The sequence below is a fragment of the Urocitellus parryii genome, chromosome 11, assembly GCF_045843805.1.
Source record: "Urocitellus parryii isolate mUroPar1 chromosome 11, mUroPar1.hap1, whole genome shotgun sequence".
Lineage (NCBI taxonomy): Eukaryota > Metazoa > Chordata > Mammalia > Rodentia > Sciuridae > Urocitellus > Urocitellus parryii.
Window position 1 is genome coordinate 16916464 of NC_135541.1, and position 6559 is coordinate 16923022.

A 6559-nucleotide genomic window follows, 5' to 3' on the forward strand; every position below is an offset into this window, starting at 1 on the left:
TTCTAAACTAACACACTTGCGTTCTTGGCCACTTGTGTGGAGTCAATATTGAACCCAGCCCTCCCAAGCCCAAAACCTTTGCCTCGCTCAGTACCAGGAAAGGTTCCCAATTCTTTCACACGTAGGGCGCGGACTGCGAGGGGGCGCAAGCCCAGACAGCCCGTGCGGGGCTGGCAGCCAGGACGGAAAGGCGGGTAGTCCCCGCCATTTTGTCCCGCTCGCCAGTCCCTGCTGCGACTACAAGTCCCGTGAATCTCCGCGGCGGCACTTCCTACTCTCACTGTCCGGCCGGCTCCCTCTTCCCCCTCCCCGGGGCCGGCGCCTCTGGCTGCAGCCGGGCGGCCAGAGGCCAGGTAGGATTTCCGGGGGAAACTGGTGTGGAGACTGAGGAGGCGGCGAAGGCGACCCGGGTGAGTTCCGCAAGCAAGAGAAAGTGAGCCGCACGTGCGCAGGGTCAGGCTTGCGGGCGCCTCTCAGGCTCCGGGCGCATCCTTCGCTCTGCTAGGGGGTTGCGGTCCCCGCGGGGGGTTACGGCCGGGGTGGCCGCCGTGTCGGGCAGGGCGTGGCGGGCCGGGACCGCCGCCTCCCTTCTCCGCCCTCCTACAACGGTCCGGCCACTGCGTCTCCGCTCGCAGCAGGGCCCGCGCAGGTTGCCCTCTACGCCCCCCAGACACGGTTGAGCCCTTTTGTCTGGGAGGCTTTCTCCCCTTTGTGCGACCGTGAGGAGTCGCGGCCTCGGGGAAGCCTGCAGGTACTGACTGAGGCGGCTCCCTGGGGATCCGATTACTGTAACAGAATCGGGTCAAAGTCCATTTTTCAAAACCTTCCACCCTCATAACTCTGCACCCCGGCTAGACTTAGCGGAGCCTTCGGAGCCCGGCAGTTTCTGTAGAAACCTCGAGGTTATTGGATCCAACTCTTAAGTGTCAGTTCCACGGAGCTTCCGATTACAAATCTGGCGTTTTCATTGGGAGGGAGATGAGTCTATGGGGGGGGGGAGAGCCCCTGAACCCCATCCTGGGAATCCGGGGAGAAATTGAATTTGCTGCGATGCCTGTTGCCCCTATGGTCAGGGGGACCAAAGAACTCTTGCGAATGGCATTGATTCACACACCTCCCGATCTCAGAGAAGACTAAGTGATTTATAGGTAGGGCATCATTTATTATTTGCAAAAACAAAACAACAACAACAAAAAAAAACCTCACTTCATTCGGTCACCCGGATCCTCAATCCTCCGAAAGACATTCTTACTTATTCTGTTTAAAACAAAAAGTCTAAAGAAAAAGTCCATTAATAGAACTATCCGCTTTATCGAGAAGCCAGAAACCAAGTGGCTTCCAGAAAGCATTTTTTGACTAAGTAAAAGGCATGAAACCATTTTACGGGAGGAGAGGTGGTATGCTCCTATTGGAAATGGTTGAATTGCATGGATTTAGTTAAATTTGGTTACATAGTGGTAACTTGATGTATGTTCCGTTGAAAGACTGCATCGCGAGATTAAAGCTTTCTTTCGATTCGCCACGGAGTCACACCCCCAGCCCTATTTTGTATTATTATTATTTTTTAAATTTAGAGACGGGGTCTCACTGAAGCGCCTCGCTGTTGCTGAGGCTGGCTTTGAACCCATGATTCTCCTGTCTCAGCCTCAGAGCCTCTGGGATTATAGGCGTACACACCAGCCAGGCTAATTTAAAACTTTCTAAAGGCAGATACCCCCCCCCCCATTTGAAAAATAGATTAATACTTCAAGTTCCTTTAATAAAGATAGCCAGGACCCTTTTGCATAAACCAGGGAAGTTTTTTTTCTTCCTTTTTTTCTTTTTGCCAGGGGTTTAACCCAGGAGCAATTAACCACTGAACCATATCCCCATTCCTTTTTATTTTTCATTTTGCGACAGAGTCTCCTTAAGTTGCTAGGACCTCACTAAGTTGCTGGGGCTGCCCTGGAATTTGCCATCCTCCCGCCTCAGCCTCCCTAGTCTAGGATTACATGCGTCCGCCACCACACCCTGCAAATCTGGGAAGGTTTTTGAAGTTACATAGGTTAAATTCTCATCCTATTCAAGTAGGCAAATTAAGCCTTTAGTAGTTTATTTGTTTGACTTCTCATAACGGAAATTACTTACTCTGAGAATCCCAGATCGAGTTAGTTACTTTGTATAGAAATGGGAGGTCCTTAATGAAGTTGTTCTTCAATTTATTTTTCTTTTTTGTGGTGCTGCGGATATTCTGAAACCAAGGTCTTGTGCATACTAAGGAGGTATTCTACCACTGAGCCACACTCCAAGCCCCAGTTGTTCTTCACTTTGTAAAGCAGCAGTGTTTAGGGGTCTTTTTTATCTTTTTGGATAAACTTTGAAGAAACAGCCATAGAATTGCCCAGTGTTTTAAAAATAAGAAACAGCAGTTGCTATTCACTAGCTCTTATTTGTTTAACATGATAAAAAAAATTCTGTCAATGTTATTTTTAAAATTTTTATTATTTTTTTTGTGGTGCTGGGGATTGAACCCAGTCTTGTGCATGGGACGAAAGCACACTATCAACTGAACTATATCCCTAGCCCCAATGTTATTTTTTTTATGTAAATAAATCTGTTTATATTGCATAGATAAAGAAATTTGGTGAGACAATTCCATTAAAGTAGTTACTTTCAAAATTACCAAAAAAATTTTTGAAGATATTCATGGTAATAAAAGAAGACATTGTAGTTAGCAGGCAATTACATAGTTTTGACTTTGTGTGTGTGTGTGTGTGTATATATATATATATATATATATATATATATATTTGATTCAGTATTTACTAAAATACAGAGCATGCAGTTATATTTGAATTTCAAAGAACAATACATAATTATATGTATATAATTATATATAATTATGTATACCTAAGTCAGGACATATTATAGTAAAGAAAAATAATTATCTGAAATTCAAATTTAATGGGGCTTCGTGTATTTTATCTAGCAATTCTAGTTGTACAGCTACTGGTAATACCAATACAAAAAAAATATGGAACGCTTCATGAATTTGCTTGTCATCTTTGCACAGGGGCCATGCTAATCTTCTCTGTATCATTCCAATTTTAGTATATGTGCTGCCAAGTGAGCACCCCGATGTTATTTTTTTAAAAAAACAACTTAATTCTCAATACAGTTATATGAGGTGTAGTTCTCACATTTTACAACTGATAAAATCTGGCTTCTAAAATGTTAAGTGACTTTCCCAAGGTGATACAGTTAATCCAGATGGGAAATAGCTGAGTAAATCTTACTCCAAGTCTAATACTAATACTCTTTCCATTATCTTACATTATTACAGCTACTAATGTTACTACCATAAGTGGCTTTAATTTATTGAAATCTGAATACTGGAGAAAAATAATGAGGATGTTTTGCAGTTAGAGCAAACTGAATCGTAAGGAAGTGGAATTCATAGAACCATAAATGATGTCTTTCTGTAGGTCATAATTGATCATTGGTGCCATTAATTTATCTTACAGTATGATTTGTGTCTAGGTAGAATAACAATTTTATGGACAGTCCTGAGGGCAGAAGGGTAGTTACTCAGTTGTGATTTAAACTTTTTATTGGAAGGTGATTAAAAGGTTTAATTATGTAGAAAATATAGGTACAGCAGCTTTTGAAATTAACAATGAAGACAAAACTCAAATGCATAGGGAGTCTCAAGAAATTTTTTGTTAATTAAAAAAATATATTGTTTTAGTTGTCAATGGACTTTTATTTTATTTATTTATATGTGGTGCTGAGAATCAAACCCAGGGTCTCAGACATGCTAGGCAAGCTCTCTACCACTGAGCCACAACCCCAGGTCCCCCCCCCCTTTTTTATTGAACCCAGGGCCTTAAGCATAGTAGACAAGCATTCTATCACTTAGGTATACCCCCAGCCCTAATAAAACTTTTAATCAGTTTCAAACCTGTAGTTAAGTCTTGGATTTATGTCAGTACATGCCATGAATATGACACCATAAATAGAAACCTACTTCAACTCCCTTACTTAAATTCTTAGGTAAAATGCATAACATGCCAGTTGAATTGAGTCAATATAATTAGCCTTTCTAACTAGTAGAATTCTGTTTTAAATCTCTTTTATAATGCTGTCATAATAGGAAAGAACTTTTTCCCTTGTGTTTTTTGTTGTTGGTTACTTTATTTGTAAATCCATCCATGAATGATAAACTGTTATGTTCTAGACCCTGTTATATTCTAGACCCTGAGGACAAATGAGTGAAAACAGAAGTCTATTCCATCTTAGGGTTTACAGACTTATTAGCATTGGGGTGATAAGAGGGAAGAGTCAAACAGTAAATAAGCAGTTAAAAAAATCCTCTTGTATTGAATCTGTAGCCTTGAATAGCTCATATTTAAGTTCTTTGAATCTCCATTTTTCTAATCTCTAACATGGGAATAATGATTTCCTGCTCTAACTTGTGGAGTTGTTTTCAGGAGCAAGTAGGATAAGTATTTGGTTGCCTTATATGCTTCAAATTCCTGTAGTAAGTTACTTTTACTATTAGAATAGGAACAGAGACATTGGAAGAAGGTTATATGTAAGGAAAGAGAGAAGTGAATGGATGGATTCTCTGGTCTAAGAAAGTCTGATGTCCCTTGTAAACTTTCACTGAACCCTAGTCACATCTTCACAAAAACTATCATAACTGTGTGTACTTTCCCCCCATAGTATTTATTAAGGAAGACTCTTATTTATTTGTTTTTTTTTTTTTAAAGAGAGTGAGAGAGGGGAGAGAGAGAGAGAGAGAGAATTTTTTTTTAAATATTTATTTATTTATTTTTTAGTTTTCGGCGGACACAACATCTTTGTTGGTATGTGGTGCTGAGGATCGAACCCGGGCCGCACGCATGCCAGGCGAGCGCGCTACCGCTTGAGCCACATCCCCAGCCCTCTTATTTGTTTTATATTGTTACAGTTAACTGCCATAATGTTAGGGATAAGGTCTGTTCACACCCCTTCTTAGCTGCCCTTGGTGCTAGGGACACATCTTTACTACTTAGCACACAGCTCCAGGTATTTCACTGGAATTGTATTCACTCATTCTTGAATGAGTGAATGAGAAATAAAAGTGGGCAAGTACAATTTTGGAGAGTATTAGAAACAAAATGATTCTTTTATTCAGCAGATATTCTGTTTTATCTGTTGTGTGCTAGGATCAACTTTTAAGATTTGGCAATACAGTGATCTGAAGGTATTTCGGCTCTGCCCCCCAAAACTAACTATATTGTAACACATGACAGTGTGTTGAATATTAAATAAAAGTATGTTTTAAAATAGGGACTGAAAGATTCTGCCATTACAGAGGATGTGGTTTTGGAATATGTTCTTTAGGGGCAAGTAGATTCAGCTTTTCATGGGACAGGGAGCAGTTTGAGCAAAAGAATGGATGTGAAAATGTAAGATACGTGTATAGGGAAGAATGGGTAACCTGCATGGTTAGATCTTTTCTGAGAGAATTTGGATTAGCATGTCGTATTTTTGCTTATCAGTGTGCCATACCTCTATTTTATTTCATTTTATCTCATCCCTGTGGTAGTGGGGATCCAACCTGGGGCCATAGAGCTACATCCCTAGTCCCCACACCTCTATTTTATAGAGCTGATTCATGTCTTTTCTTAGTGGTAGCAGAAGCACCACATTTAAGTAGGAGGAGGTGGTCAATGTTATTTCTTCAAAGGGAAAATGAGTTTCATTTTTATATTGTACTCTTAAGTACTTTAGATGTTGATTATTTGTGCTTAAAAGTAAAAAAAAGTACTACGTTTCTTTCTTTTTCTTTTTCTTTTTTTTTTTTTGGTACTGAGGATTGAACGCAGGGACACTTGACCACTGAGCCACAGCCCTATTTTGTATTTTATTTAGAGACAGGGTCTCACTGAGTTACTTAGCACCTCAGAGTTGCTGAGGCTGGCTTTGAACTAGCAATTCTCCTGTCTGAGCCTCCCCAGCCTCTACAGGCATACACCACAACAAATATTACTTTTTTTTTTTTAATGGCTGTATTTTATTTTCTTTAAAAAATTTTTTTTTAGATATAGATGGACTCAATACCTTTATTTTATTTATTTTTAATTTTATGTGTTGCCAGGGATCAAACTCAGTGCCTCATGCATGCTAGGCAAGCGCTCTACCACTGAGCCACAACCCAGGCCCAAGTATTACTTTTTTGAACAGACAAAAACAATAATAACAAAAAAACCATAAAATGCTACTGAAAGAGCACAATTGTAAATCTTTGTTGAAAGTGAAGTTTTTTGTTTGTTTTTTTAAATAAACTTTATTTTTTGGTACTTCTCAGTGGCACATGCCTGCAATCCCAGTAACTGGAGAGGCTGCAACAGTAGGATCATAAATTTGAGACCAGCTTGGGCAGTTTTTTTTTTTTTTTAAAATTGTAGTTGTACACAATACCTTTATTTTATTTATTTATTTTTATGTGGTGCTGAGGATCGAACCCAGGGCCTGACACGTGCTAGGTGAGCGCTCTACCACTGAGCCACAACCCCCCCCAAAGTGAAGTTTT

The 6559-nt window shown here is 40.3% G+C and overlaps 1 protein-coding gene and 1 non-coding gene across 3 annotated transcripts in view; one reads left to right on the forward strand and one right to left on the reverse strand.

Annotated features, from left to right (window-relative positions):
- The first annotated feature begins 321 nt into the window (after positions 1-321).
- The window catches only part of Phactr4 (phosphatase and actin regulator 4), a 95946-nt gene continuing 89708 nt past the window's right edge, over positions 322-6559 (forward strand). For both annotated transcript variants that reach the window (XM_077791315.1, XM_026391664.2), the window contains exon 1: positions 322-410. The gene's annotated coding sequence lies outside the window, so the exon portion shown is untranslated. The remainder of the gene's footprint in view (positions 411-6559) is intronic.
- Positions 3008-3113, reverse strand: LOC113184894 (U6 spliceosomal RNA). Its single transcript, XR_003301066.1, has one exon. It is a non-coding gene; the product is annotated as a U6 spliceosomal RNA (small nuclear RNA).